Below are 16019 nucleotides of genomic sequence, written 5' to 3'. Positions count from 1 at the left end.
TGCTTTGTCCCTTCCGTCTCTCTGCTTTCCTACTGTCTTCATCCAATCCTTCTTACTCCTTTCCATGGCAATCTGTATGTTGGGCATCACCGTTGTCAATGGCTACAGTCCCGTCCTCTCAGTGAAAATGTTCAACGCGCTCTGTCACAGCACGGCTATTCATCTGTCGGTTCTCGATCATGTCGGAATAGAATCCAGTGATTCTTTTGTGTCTGTCATTAACGCCCCACAATCGCGAGTTTGAAGCTCGTCACAGTCATTCAATCCCTGAATCCTACTCAGAATACTACAGACAAGGTTTAGACCTTCCGGATTCTCAAGAATGGCCGCCAATGGATTCTAGCTTATACCACGAAGATTCTGATTAAGGGATCCAAGAGATATCCACTCAATCTAAGGTAGAACGGAGGTGGTTGTCAGGAACACGTTCATAGGTGAGAATGATGATGAGTGTCACGGATCATCACATTCATCAAGTTGAGGAACAAGTGAAATCTTAGAACAAGAATAAGCTGAATTGAATAGAAGAACAATATTAATTGCATTAATACTCGAGGTACAGCAGAGCTCCACACCTTAATCTATGGTGTGTAGAAACTCCACCGTTGAAAATACATAAGTGATAATGGTGATCATTGGCTTCGACCCCAGAGAGGGAACCAGAAGAACCAAGATGAAAATACAATAGCAAAAGGTCCTATTTATAGAGAAATAGTAGCTTAGGATTTACAAAAATGAGTAAATGACGTAAAAATCCACTTCTGGGCCCACTTGGCGTGTGCTTGGGCTGATCATTGAAGCTTCCATGTGTAGAGACTTTTCTTGGAGTTAAACACCAGCTTTTGTGCCAGTTTAGGCGTTTAACTCCCACTTTTGTGCCAGTTCCGGCGTTAAACGCCAGAATTCTTGAGCTGACTTGGAACGCCTGTTTGGGCCATCAAATCTCGGGCAAAGTATAGACTATTATATATTGTTGGAAAGCCCAAGATGTCTACTTTCCAACGTAATTGAGAGCTCGCCAATTGGCCTTCTGTAGCTCCAGAAAATCCACTTCGAGTGCAGGGAGGTCAGAATCCAATAGCATATGCAGTCCTTTTCAGCCTCTGAATCAGATTTTTGCTCAGGTCCCTCAATTTCAGCCAGAAAATACCTGAAATCACAGAAAAACACACAAACTCATAGTAAAGTCCAGAAAAGTGAATTTTAATTAAAAACTAATAAAAATATAATAAAAACTAACTAAAACATACTAAAAACATACTAAAAATAATGCCAAAAAGCGTATAAATTATCCGCTCATCACCCCCACCGACCACCCAGAACCCACCGCCACGCCACCCCCCTTCCTCCTTCCCCCTCTTTCTTCTTCTCCTCTCTCCTCTTCTCCCTCCCCCGCCGCTGCCCCCTCCGCGATCGCCGCCCACCGCGCCGCCACCAGCCGCGCCACCCCCAACCACCACCACCCTCAACCCCCCGTCCCAACCCTACCCCCCATTACCACTACCTTTCCCGAAGCCCCTGCCCCCAACAGCTGCCACCGCCGCCGCGCCACCCTCCACCGCCGCGCCGGACGCCATCACCGCCATTCCCCATCCACCTCTCTGCCCCAATCTCCTTCCTTAGCCTTCCAGGATGTCAGATTCCCAGAGAAAGGGAAAAGGAAAGGCTACCACTGGCAAACGTAAGAGAGGAGATTCTTCTATGTCTATCATAGATCTTCTGCATGATGCCTCCTGGCGGGAAAAATACTTTACCGCCCAGGAGAAGGCTGACCAGCTGCTCCCTACTACTGATCCCATAAAGTTTGCAAACCGATACTGTGAGCTGAAGTATCCAGTGTTTGCAACCTCCAGGAACCTATACCTGGAGAGAACTCTGAAGATCCTAGGAGAACTTCAGCAATATACCTCTGATCAGATCAAAGAAAGAGGCTGGTTCTTCCTGGAGAGAAACCTGACGGAGGTCAATACATCTTGGGTTAGGGAATTTTACTACAATTACTTCATCACTTCCCTGGATGCAGTGAACCTAAGAGGCAAGCAGATACTGGTCACTGAAGAGGCCATTGAGGACATTCTGCAGCTCCCACCCAAGTCCGATCAGCCTGATGGGTACAAACAGGCTGAGGAGGACATGCGTTTCATGAAGTTTGATTGGGATGCTGTCAAGGCCAGGATAGCCCTTGACCCGACTATTCTGTGGGAAATGGGTCAGGACACCACCATGCCTAAGGGAATCAAGCGGGCTTACTTAAATGATGAGGCTCGGCTATGGCATCAGATCTTGAGCAACTATGTTATGCCGAGTACCCATGAGACAGAGATACCAGCCGCTATGGTCACCCTCCTTTGGTGTGTGATGGAGGGTAAGGACCTGTACCTGCCACGCTTTATCCGGTCCTACATGGCCAGGGTCCACGTTCGAGACACTCTTCCCTTGCCCTATTTGGTTACACAGCTGGGCCGTCGAGCTGACGTGCCTTGGAAGGAGGCCGATGAGAGGCCACCTGCTGCTGAGTGCAGGAAGATTATTCCTCACAGCAGGAACTTTTTAGCTTTGGGCTACAGACCTCCATTCCTCTCATCTTCTGGTGATACAGCTACACCATCTGCCGGTCCTTCTTCCTCCACAGCTACCCCAGCCACCCCTGCTACCACTACTGCCCCTCCACCTGCCTCAGAGCCAGTTTATCACCTCGTGCACCGCCTATTTCAGCAGCTAGACAGAATGGAGTGCCGCAACCTGATGGACATGGAAACTGTCTCTCAACAAATTTCCTTCGGCAAGTGTACCGAATTTGTCGTCAAGTAAAAACTCACAATAGAGTGAGGTCGAATCCCACAGAGATTGATTGATCAAGCAACTTTAATTAGAAGAATGTTCTAGTTGAGCGAATCCAGAATTTGAGTTGAGAATTGCAGAAATTAAAATGGCGGGAATGTAAATGACAGAAATAGAAAATGCTAGAATGAAAGAGCTGAAAGTAACTGACTGAAAGTAAATTGTAGAATTGTAAATAGGAATGGGGTAATTGCTCATAAAAGTAAATGCAGAAATTAAAGAGAATGGGTAAGATCAGAAATAGGGAGTTCATTGGGCTCAGGAGATGTTGCAATTCTCCGGATCAAGTTCATGTTCATCTCTTCCTCAATCAATGCACTCATTGATCTCCTTGGAAATCTTAATTGATTGAATTACAATTTCTTGCAATTCAATCTCTCAAATCTTAATCAATAGCCAATTCCTTGGTCAATTGCTCATGAGAAGAGATGAAGTATGGTCACTGATTATACCACATGCATTTCCCAAATCAGGTGTTGAGAGGATTATAGTCACATATCCATCCAAACCCAATTTGGTCCAGCATGAGAAAGCATTTCTAGCATGATCTCTTCATTCCTCTTTCAAGGTTAAGAAGAGATCCAAGTTTGAATAGCTTCTTTTCTAAGATAACTACCCAATTGGATGAAGATCGAAAGCTTTCAAGTAAAATCAAGAGAAAAGATAGAAGAAGAATAATGAAAACTAGTATTGATCCATCAAATTACAACAAAGCTCCCTAACCCAATGAAAGGGGTTTAGTTGTTCATAGCTCTGGAAAATGAAAACAAAGATGGAGAATACATGATAAAACTAGAAGTGCAGAGAAAGTAAAATACAGAGAGTAGTTCTAAGCCAAGAGGCTCCCTATATTTTCCAACTCCCTAAATAATTCAAAGCTACTCCTATATATACTACTCTTCTGATCTTCTAGTTGGCTCTTCAAGTCTTGGGTATGGGCCTTTGGATCTTGAGTTTGAAGCAGTTATCTTCTTCATTGGGCTTGGCTTTACTTGCAGAGAGAAAGTGTGAAGTGGGCAGAGACTTTAGCTCAGGACGTTAGTGGTGTTAACGTTCAGTGAACATATGGGTTCGAGAACGTTAGTGACAATCAACTTTTTCACTAACGTTCCTCACCCAAGTAAGAGCCACGTTAACTTCAACGTTAGTGGCACAAACGTTGCCACTAACGTTGCCTCCTGGTCCTTCGCACACGTTATTGGGACTTACCTTTCCCAATAACGTTGAGAAACCTCCCCCTTTCCTACGTTAGAGTCCACGTTAACTTAGTTAACGTGGCTCCTTAACGTAGGCTTGCCATCCTTCGAGAACGTTAGTGACACTTACCATTGTCACTAACATTCCAATGTGCCCCTATTTCTCACGTTAGAGTCCATGTTAACTAGGTTAACGTGGCTTCTAACGTGGCTATGCTAGCCATCTCCAACGTTAGTGACAAAGTTGAGTGTCATTAACGTTGGCTCATCATTCTCTTATCCACGTTAGCTTCCACGTTAACTAAGTTAACGTGGAAGTTAACGTGGCTCATTGTGGCTTGTGTGGGCTCCTTCCAACGTTAGTGACAACGTTAAGTGTCACTAACGTTGGCAATCACCTTCCTTTTTCACGTTAGCTTCCACGTTAACTAGGTTAACATGGGAGTTAACGTGGCCTATTGGGGATTGTGTGGTTTCCTTCCAACGTTAGTGACAATATTTGGTGTCACTAACGTTGTCGACCACCTTATTTCTTCATGTTAGCTTCCACGTTAACTAAGTTAACGTGGGAGTTAACGTGGCTTGTTGCAACTTGGGCCAACGTTAGTGACAATGTTGAATGCCACTAACGTTGGCTTCCCCCTTTCTTCTTAACATTAGAGGCCACGTTAACTAAGTTAACGTGGCAACTAACGTGGCCACTTATGAGCTTGGCCCAACGTTAGTGATCATGTTAAGTGTCACTAACGTTGGCTCCAATTCCTTTCTTCCACGTTAAGAGTCACGTTAACTAAGGTCAATGATGGCTTCGAGAGCGTTATTGGCAATTACTTTTCTCATTAACTTTGCAAGCTACCTCCCATTCCACGTTAGAAGTCACGTTAATTAGATTAGCGTGGCTGCTAAAGTGGTTCTTCCTTGCTTTCCTTTGTCCTGAAATCAAGCAATAAAGTGCATCAAAGTTCTAGTCCAAGTCATGGGGAATGCAACATCCAATTTGTCATTAAATTCATGCAAAATTCTCATGAAATCATGTAAAGTGCACAATGTATGCTTGAATCAAGATGTAAGTGAATATCTACCCAAAACTAGCTTATTTTCTAAGGAAATGTATGAAACTACCCTAAAAACAGTAAAAAAAAGGTCAGTAAAACTGGCCAAGATGCCCTGGCATCACAATACCAAACTTAAAGCTTGCTTGTCCCTAAGCAAGTACTGGAACAAGAGAATGATGAATGGAATGCCAAGAGAAATGAGTCATTCTTGTGGAAGTCATGTCCCTGGTTTTATGGTGGTTTCATGCATAGCAACTTAGGTTCATTCCTTCACTGGCTTTCAAACCTTTATCATGCCCTAAAATACTAACTTTGCTTACATCCCATGAGACTTTTATTGATCCTTTTATTGTCATTTCAGGGCTTATTTGTGTTCTTTAGGCTAAGTGCTCTGTAAGGGGGCAACTCTTTAAAATAAGCTTTCAGCCAACACTCCCAAACCAGTTGGTTCAAGGTGCTAGGTGTTGAGACACCCCTAAGGACTTACTCCCTCAAGTCTCTTTCCCCCATACATACACACCACAGGCATATGGTTTATTTATTTTCTTTCTTGAGACCTTGGTGTCCAGCACCTCTTTGGGTTACTAAATGCTCTGTGGTGAGGGTTACTCTTGATAGTGGACTTTCAGCTGATAATCCCGAGTTAGTTAACCCAAGTTACCAAGTGATAAGGCACCCCTAAGAGCTTATTCATCCAAGTAAATCCCTCACACAGGAACACCACAGACACATGCCTCAAGATTAAAACCATTGGTGCCTAACCTTATTGCTTACTCTTTTTCTTTTGTTTTTCCACTTTCATTTTTCTTTTCCCCTTTCTCTTATTAGGATCTTGTTATTTAGCTAGTCTCATGGGTATGTTCAAAGTATAGTATTCATGACAGATAGTTGTCTTCCCACCTTGTGGTTGATCCAACTTAGCTAACTTATGATCACACCAAAAACTCATGAATGTACTCCATAGTATGAACACTACTTTGGTCTTTTGTAAAACACTCATTCTCTTTTTCATTTGATTCAAAAAGGGGCAAGCATACAAGTAAGTAAAGTAAGGATGCAGTGACATAAAGACTAGCAAGCATAGACCTATTCAACAAAAAACAAACTTAAAAGACAGAATTTAAAAGGTTCAAACTAACATGGAAGCATGTTCTATTTCATACAAGATCTTCCTTATTTAAAGCATAGAAAAAGATGGAGTAAAGAAGGAACTCCACCACCTTTTACTCTTGTGGTCGTCCATGCTCTCTTCCTTGCTTGTCCTCCTTGTGTCCTCTTGCATTTCCTTGCATCCGTGCCAATCTTGCTTGCTTCCAATCCTCAAGTGCCTTCCTCACTGATTCATGACTCTCTTCCACCCTTTGTCTTTCTTCTCGTGCTAATTCATCCCTCATTTCTTCATACTTGGCGATTCTTGGATGCAATATTGGCAGTTGTCCTACTAAGTAGCCGAGCCTGGCTTGAGTGTTTATATGATGCCCAGTCTCGCTCAAGTAAACTCCTTCTGCGAATGCCCTTTGCTCGTCCAATAATTCTGCCTGTTCTATTTGTCTTCGATGCATCTCATGTATATGTGCCCCTTGATGTGCTTGGATGTTGATTAGCCTCTGGATGGATTCTTGTTGCTCATTTTGCCTTTGTACCATCCTGTTGAATGTTTCACTCCATTTTTGTCCTTGACTCAGTTGCTGATCCATCATTTGCTTTTTCCACTCCCCTTGTTGAGTCATCCATCTTGAGAATGACTCCTCTTGCTGTCTGATGAGCGGATAATTTATACGCTTTTTGGCATTGTTTTTAGTATTTTTTAGTAGAATCTAGTTACTTTTAGGGATGTTTTCATTAGTTTTTATGTTAAATTCACATTTCTGGACTTTACTATGAGTTTGTGTTTTTTCTGTGATTTCAGGTATTTTCTGGCTGAAATTGAGGGACTTGAGCAAAAATCAGATTCAGAGGTTGAAGAAGGACTGCTGATGCTGTTGGATTCTGACCTCCCTGCACTCAAAGTGGATTTTCTGGAGCTACAGAACTCAAAATGGCGCGCTTCCAATTGCGTTGGAAAGTAGACATCCAGGGCTTTCCAGCAATATATAATAGTCCATACTTTGGCCAAGTTTAGACGACGTAAAAGGGCGTTGAACGCCAGTTCTACGCTGCTGTCTGGAGTTAAACGCCAGAAACACGTCACAAACCAGAGTTGAACGCCAGAAATACGTTACAACCTGGCGTTCAACTCCAGAAAGAGCCTCTGCACGTGTAACACTCAAGCTCAGCCAAGCACACACCAAGTGGGCCCCGGAAGTGGATTTATGCATCAATTACTTACTTCTGTAAACCCTAGTAGCTAGTTTATTATAAATAGGACTTTTTACTATTGTATTTGGGATCCTGGATTGCATTTTTTATCCTGTGATCACGTTTTGGGGGCTGGCCTCTCGGCCATGTCTGAACCTTCATCACTTATGTATTTTTAACGGTAGAGTTTCTACACTCCATAGATTAAGGTGTGGAGCTCTGCTGTTCCTCAAAGATTAATGCAAAGTACTACTGTTTTTCTATTCAATTCAACTTATTCTGCTTCTAAGATATTCATTCGCACTTCAACCTGAATGTGATGAACGTGACAATCATCATCATTCCCTATGAATGCGTGCCTGACAACCACTTCCGTTCTACCTTAGATTGAATGACTATCTCTTGGATCTCTTAATCAGAATCTTCGTGGTGTAAGCTAGATTGATGGCGGCATTCATGAGAGTCCGGAAAGTCTAAACCTTGTCTGTGGTATTCCGAGTAGGATTCTGGGATTGAATGACTGTGACGAACTTCAAACTCGCGATTGCTGGGCGTAGTGACAGACGCAAAAGGAGGGTGAATCCTATTCCAGTATGATCGAGAACCTCAGATGATTAGCCGTGCAGTGACAGAGCATTTGGACCATTTTCACAAGAGGATAGGATGCAGCCATTGGCAAAGGTGATGCCTCCAGACGATTAGCCATGCAGTGATAGCGCATCGGACCATTTTCCAGAGAGGAATAAAAGTAGCCATTGACGACAGTGATGTCCTTACATAAAGCCAGCCATGGAAAGGAGTAAGACTGATTGGATGAAGACAGCAGGAAAGCAGAGGTTCAGAGGAACGAATGCATCTCTATACGCTTATCTGAAATTCTCACCAATGATTTACATAAGTATTTCTATCCTTAGTTTATTATTTATTTTCGAAAACTCCATAACTATTTTATATCCGCGTGACTGAGATTTACAAGATGACCATAGCTTGCTTCATACCAACAATCTCCGTGGGATCGACCCTTACTCACGTAAGGTTTATTACTTGGACGACCCAGTGCACTTGCTGGTAGTTGTATCGAAGTTGTGAATGAAAAACAATTTATTAAGACGTGCGTACATAGTTTTTGGCGCCGTTGCCTGAGATCACAATTTCGTGCACCAAGTTTTTGGCGCCGTTGCCGGGGATTGTTTGAGTTTGGACAACTGACGGTTCATCTTGTTGCTCAAATTAGGTAATTTTCTTTTCAAAAATTTTTCAAAAATCTTTCAAAAATTTTTCCTTTATTTTCGAAAAAAAAAAGTTTTCAAAAATATATTTTTCTTTAGAATTTTTAAGAATGAATTCTAGTGTTTCATGATGATTTGTTTAATCCTGGCTGGCTGTAAGCCATGTCTAATCTTTTGGACTGGGGGTTCAACTTATCATCATAAGAGGTTGTTGATCCTCACACACTTAGTTGCTCTATACATGGAAAGTATCAATATCTGCTGAAGCTTGGCTGGCTATTGGCCATGTCTAGTGTTTTGGACCGGAGCTTTCATTGAAAGCTTGGCTGGCTAGTGAGCCATGTCTAATTCCTGGACTGAAGCTTTAGACTAATATTGCAAGATTCCTGGAATTCATATTAAAAATTTTGGAATCCTTATTTTTCTTTTTCCAATAATTTTCGAAAAAAAAACCAAAAAAAATTAGAAAATCATAAAAATAAAAAATATTTTGTGTTTCTTGTTCGAGTCTTGAGTCAATTTTTAAGTTTGGTGTCAATTGCATATTCATCTTGCATTTTTTTCGAAAATTCATGCATTCATAGTGTTCTTCATGATCTTCAAGTGGTTCTTGGTAAATCTTCTTGTTTGATCTTGATGTTTTCTTGTTTCGTATCTTTTCTTGTTTTTCATATGCATTCTTGCATTCATAGTGTCCATACATGAAAAATTTCTAAGTTTGGTGTCTTGCATGTCTTCTTTGCATTAAAAATTTTTCAAAAATATGTTCTTGATGTTCATCATGATCTTCAAAGTGTTCTTGGTGTTCATCTTGACATTCATAGCATTCTTGCATGCATTCATTGTTTTGATCTAAAAATTTCATGCATTGCATCATTTTCATGTTCTTCTCTCTCCTCATTAAAATTTCAAAAATCAAAAAAATATCTTCCCCTTTTTCTCTCTCAAAATTTCGAAAATTAGATTTGACTTTTTCAAAAATTTTTAAAAATCTGGTTGTTTTTATGAGTCAAATCAAATTTTCAATTTAAAAATCTTATCTTTTTCAAAAAAATCAAATCTTTTTCACTTTTCTTATTTATTTTCGAAAATTTTTAAAATATTTTTCAAAAATCTTTTTCTTATCTTTATCTCCTAATTTTCGAAAATAACATCATCAATTAATGTTTTGATTCAAAAATTTCAAGTTTGTTACTTACTTGTTAAGAAATATTCAAACTTTAAGTTCTAGAATCATAATTTGTGATTTCTTGTGAATCAAGTCATTAATTGTGATTTTAAAAATCAAATCTTTTTCAAAACCAATTTCAATCATATCTTTTCAAAAATATCTCTTTATCTTATCTTTTTCAAAATTTGATTTTAAAATATCTTTTCTAACTTCTTATCTTCTTATCTTTTCAAAATTGATTTTCAAATTTGTTTCAACTAACTAACTAACTTTTTGTTTGTTTTTTATCTTTTTCAAAACTACCTAACTAACTCTCTCTCTCTAATTTTCGAAAATATCTCCCTCTTTTTCAAAAATTATTTTTAATTAACTAATTATTTTAATTTTTGATTTTAATTTTTGAAAATTACTAACCTTTTTCAAAAAAAAAAAAAAAATTTTCGAAAATCACTAACTCTTTTTCAAAAATAATTTTTGAAAATTCTCTCTCTCATCTCCTTCTATTTATTTATTCATCTACTAACATCTCCCCCTCACTCACCAAAAATCTGAACCCCCTCTCTCTCTCTGAGTTCAGATTTTCTCTTCTTCTTTTCTTCTACTCACATAAGGGAACCTCTATACTGGGGCAAAAAAGATATCTATTATTATTATTTTTCTGTTCCCTCTTTTTCATATGAGCAGGAGCAAAGACAAGAACATTCTTGTTGAAGCAGATCCAGAACCTGAAAGGACTCTAAAAAGGAAACTAAGAAAAGCTAAAATACAACAATCCAGAGATAACCTTTCAGAAATTTTCGAACAGGAAGAGGAGATGGCAGCCGAAAATAATAATAATGCAAGGAAGATGCTTGGTGACCTTACTGCACCTAATTCCAATTTACATGGAAGAAGCATCTCCATCCCTACCATTGGAGCAAACAATTTTGAGCTGAAACCTCAACTAGTTTCTCTGATGCAGCAAAACTGTAAGTTTCATGGACTTCCATCTGAAGATCCTTTTCAGTTCTTAACTGAATTCTTGCAGATATGTGATACTGTTAAGACTAATGGAGTAGATCCTGAAGTCTACAGGCTCATGCTTTTCCCATTTGCTGTAAGAGACAGAGCTAGAATCTGGTTGGACTCTCAACCTAAGGATAGCCTGAACTCTTGGGATAAGCTGGTCACGGCCTTCTTGGCTAAGTACTTTCCTCCTCAAAAGCTGAGCAAGCTTAGAGTGGATGTTCAAACCTTAAGCTCAAGAACTCATTGACATGGTTGCTAATAACCAGTTCATGTACACTTCTGAGAGGAATCCTGTGAGTAATAGGACGCTTATGAAGAAGGGAGTTCTTGAAATAGATGCTCTGAATGCCATATTGGCTCAGAATAAAATATTGACTCAGCAAGTCAATATGATTTCTCAGAGTCTGAATGGAATGCAAGCTGCATCCAACAGCACTCAAGAGGCATCTTCTGAAGAAGAAGCTTATGATCCTGAAAACCCTGCAATAGCAGAGGTAAATTATATGGGTGAACCTTATGGAAACACCTATAACCCATCATGGAGAAATCATCCCAATTTCTCATGGAAGGATCAACAAAAGCCTCAACAAGGCTTTAATAATGGTGGAAGAAACAAGTTTAGCAATAGCAAGCCTTTTCCATCATCCACTTAGCAACAGATAGAGAACTCTGAACAAAATACCTCTAATTTAGCAAACTTAGTCTCTGATCTATCTAAGGCCACTGTGAGTTTCATGAATGAAACAAGATCCTCCATTAGAAATTTGGAGGCACAAGTGGGCCAGCTGAGTAAAAGGATCACTGAAATCCTCCCAAGTACTCTCCCAAGCAATACAGAAGAGAATCCAAAAGGAGAGTGCAAGGCCATTGAATTAATTACCATGGCCGAACCTGGAAGGGAGGTTGAGGACGTGAATCCCAAGGAGGAAGACCTCCTGGGACGTCCAGTGATCAATAAGGAGTCTCCTTTTGTGGAACCAAAGGACTCTGAGGATCATCTAGAGACCATAGAGATTCCATTGAACCTCCTTACGCCCTTCATGAGCTCTGATGAGTATTCTTATTCTGAAAATAATGAGGATGTTACTGAAGAACAAGTTGCCAAGTTCCTTGGTGCAATCATGAAGCTAAATGCCAATTTATTTGGTAATGAGACTTGGGGAGATGAACCTCCCCTGTTCACCAATGAACTAAATGCATTGGATCAACTGAGATTGTCTCAGAAGAAACAGGATCCTAGAAAGTTCCTAATACCTTGCACCATAGGCACCATGTCCTTTGAGAAGGCTCTATGTGACCTTGGGTCAGGAATAAACCTCATGCCCCTCTCTGTAATGGAGAAACTGGGAATCTTCGAGGTACAAGCTGCTAATATCTCACTAGAGATGGCAGACAATTCCAGAAAACAGGCTTATGGACAAGTAGAGGACGTGTTAGTAAAGGTTGAAGGCCTTTACATCCCTGCTGATTTCATAATTTTGGATACTGGAAAGGAAGAGGATGAATCCATTATCCTAGGAAGACCCTTTCTAGCCATAGCAAGAGCTGTGATTGATGTGGATAGAGGAGAATTGATCCTTCAATTAAATGAGGACAACCTTATGTTTACAACTCAAGGATCTCTCTCTGCATCCATAGAGAGGAAGCATAAAAAGCTTCTCTCAAAGCAGAGTCAACTAGAGCCCCCATAGTCAAACTCTAAGTTTGGTGTTGGGAGGCCACAACCAGACTCTAAGTTTGGTGTCAAACCCCCATATCCAAACTCTAAGTTTGGTGTTGGGAGGTCTCAACAAAGCTCTGCACATCTGTGAGGCTCCATGAGAGCCCACTATCAAGCTATTGACATTAAAGAAGCGCTTGTTGGGAGGCAACCCAATTTTTATTTATCTAATTTTTATTTTCATTGTTTTTCATGTTTTATTAGGTTCATGATCATGTGGAGTCACAAAATAAATATAAAAATTGAAAACGGAATCAAAAACAGCAGAAAAAAAAATCACACCCTGGAGGAAGACCTTACTGGCGTTTAAACGCCAGTAAGAAGCATCTTTTGGGCGTTCAACGCCAGAACAGAGCATGGTTCTGGTGCTGAACGCCAGAAATGGGCAGCATCTGGGCGTTTGAACGCTAGAAATGCACCCTGGAGAAGAGCTGGCGCTGAACGCCCAGAACAAGCATGGTTCTGGCGTTCAACGCCAGAAATGGGCAACAAATGGGCGTTCAACGCCCAGAACAAGCACCAATCAGGCGCTGAACGCCCAGAATTGTGTGCAAGGACATTTTGCATGCTTAATTGGTGCAGGGATGCAATTCCTTGACACCTCAGGATCTGTGGACCCCACAAGATCATCTCAGCATCTGTGGACCCCATAGGATCTCCACCTTACCTCCTCATAATCCTATATCATCCTCTCTCTCCATTCATAGTCATCCCTTCTGTTTTCCATTTACCACTCACATCCATACACCCACCTACCTTCAAAATTCAACATCTCTTTCCCACCCAATCCCACCCATATGACCGAATACACACATCCCTCCATCTTCTCCATATCTTCTTCTTCTTCTTCTATTCTTTCTTCTTTTGCTCGAGGGCGAGCAACATTCTAAGTATGGTGTGTGGTGCACGAAATTGTGATCTCTGGTAATGGCTCTAAAAACTTGGTTCTCTAATCTCAATTCATAATTTGTCACAACTTCGATACAACTAACCAGCAAGTGCACTGGGTCGTCCAAGTAATACCTTACGTGAGTAAGGGTCGAATCCCACGAAGATTGTTGGTATGAAGCAAGCTATGGTCACCTTGTAAATCTCAGTCAGGCGGATATAAAATGGTAATGGGGTTTTCGAAAATAATTAATAAAACAGGGATAGAAATACTTATGTAAATCATTGGTGAGAATTTCAGATAAGCGAATAGAGATGCTTTCATTCCTCTAAACCTCTGCTTTCCTGCTATCTTCACCCAATCAGTCTTACTCCTTTCCATGGCTGGCTTTATGTAATGCATCACCATTGTCAATGGCTACTTTCGGTCTTCTCTCGGGAAAATGATCCAAATGCCCTGTCACGGTACGGCTAATCGTCTGGAGGCATCACCCTTGTCAATGGTTACATCCTATCCTCTCAGTGAAAATGGTCAACGCACCCTGTCACGGCATGGCTATTCATCTGTCGGTTCTCGATCATGCTGGAATAGGATTTACTATCCTTTTGCGTCTGTCACTACGCCCAGCAATCACGAGTTTGAAGCTCGTCACAGTCATTCAGTCATTGAATCCTACTCGGAATACCACAGACAAGGTTTAGACTTTTCGGATTCTCTTGAATGCCGCCATCATTCTAGCTTACACCACGAAGATTCCGATTAAGAGATCTAAGAGATACTCATTCAATCTAATATAGAACGGAAGTAGTTGTCAGGCACGCGTTCATAGGGAATGATGATGATTGTCACGTTCATCACATTCAGGTTGAAGTGCGAATGAATATCTTGGAAGCGAAATAAGATGAATTGAATAGAAAACAGTAGTACTTTGCATTAATCTTTGAGGAACAGCAGAGCTCTACACCTTTATCTATGGAGTGTAGAAACTCTACCGTTAAAAATACATAAGTGAATGGAGTTCATTGGTCTCGGCCCCAGAGGGGAACCGGAGTAACCAAGACTGTGAATACAATGATAAGAAGTTCTATTTATAATAAACTAGTCACTAGGGTTTACAGAAGTAAGTAATTGATGCATAAATCCACTTTCAGGGCCCACTTGGTGTGTGCTTGGGCTGAGCTTGAGTGTTGCACGTGTAGAGGTTCTTGTTGGAGTTGAACGCCAGATTTTGTGCCATTTTGGGCGTTGAACTCTACTTTGCAACTTGTTTCTGGCGCTGGACGCCAGAATTGGGCAGAGAACTGGCGTTGAACGCCAATTTGCATCGTCTAAACTTGGGCAAAGTATGACTATTATATATTGATGGAAAGCCCTGGATGTCTACGTTCCAATGCAATTGGAAGCGCGCCATTTTGAGTTATGTAGCTCCAGAAAATCCATTTTGAGTGCAGGGAGGTCAGAATCCAACAGCATCAGCAGTCCTTCTTCAACCTCTGAATCTGATTTCTGCTCAAGTCCCTCAATTTCAGCCAGAAAATACCTGAAATCACAGAAAAACACACAAACTCATAGTAAAGTCCAGAAATGTGAATTTAAAATAAAAACTAATGAAAACATCCCTAAAAGTAACTAGATTCTACTAAAAACATACTAAAAACAATGCCAAAAAGCGTATAAATTATCCGCTCATCACAACACCAAACTTAAATTGTTGCTTATCCCCAAGCAACTGAAAATCAAATAGGATAAAAAGAAGAGAATATACTATAAATTCCAAACTATCAATGAAACATAGCTCCAATCAGATGAGCGGGACTGGTAGCTTTTTGCCTCTTGAATAGTTTTGGCATCTCACTCTATCCATTGAGGTTCAGAATGATTGGCATCTATAGGAACTCAGAGTTCAGATAGTGTTATTGATTCTCCTAGTTCAGTATGATGATTCTTGAACACAGCTTCTTTATGAGTCTTGGCCGTGGCCCTAAGCACTTTGTTTTCCAGTATTACCACCGGATACATAAATGCCACAGACACATAATTGGGTGAACCTTTTTAGATTGTGACTCAGCTTTGCTAAAGTCCCCAATTAGAGGTGTCCAGGGTTCTTAAGCACACTCTTTTTTTTGCTTTGGACCTTGACTTTAATCGCTCAGTCTCAAGTTTTCACTTGACACCTACACGCCACAAGCACATGGTTAGGGACAGCTTGGTTTAGCCGCTTAGACCAGGATTTTATTCCTTTAGGCCCTCCTATCCACTGATGCTCAAAGCCTTGGGATCCTTTTTATTTGCCCTTGCCTTTTGGTTTTAAGGGTTATTGGCTTTTTGCTCTTGCCTCTTGGTTTTAAGAGCTTTTGGCTTTTTCTGCTTGCTTTTGCTTTCTATTTTTTTCGCTATTTTTTTTTCTGCAAGCTTTGTTCTTTGCTGCTTTTTCTTGCTTCAAGAATCATTTTTATGATTTTTCAGATTATCAAATAACATGTCTCCTAGTCATCATTCTTTCAAGAGCCAACATATTTAACATTCTTAAACAACAACTTCAAAAGACATATGCACTGTTCAAGCATTCATTCAGAAAACAAGAAGCATTGTCACCACATCAATATAATTAA

At 40.5% G+C, this 16019-nt stretch overlaps 1 pseudogene; it reads right to left on the bottom strand.

Annotated features, from left to right (window-relative positions):
- Positions 1–1500: 1500 nt before the first annotated feature.
- LOC148578823 (uncharacterized) overlaps positions 1501–16019 on the bottom strand; it is a 76109-nt pseudogene continuing 61590 nt past the window's right edge.

The sequence above is a fragment of the Arachis ipaensis genome, chromosome B1, assembly GCF_059453495.1.
Source record: "Arachis ipaensis isolate K30076 ecotype BB chromosome B1, ASM5945349v1, whole genome shotgun sequence".
Classification (NCBI taxonomy): Eukaryota; Viridiplantae; Streptophyta; class Magnoliopsida; order Fabales; family Fabaceae; genus Arachis; species Arachis ipaensis.
Note: the sequence above shows the minus strand (reverse complement) of the source record. Positions and strands in the feature narration are given on the sequence as shown.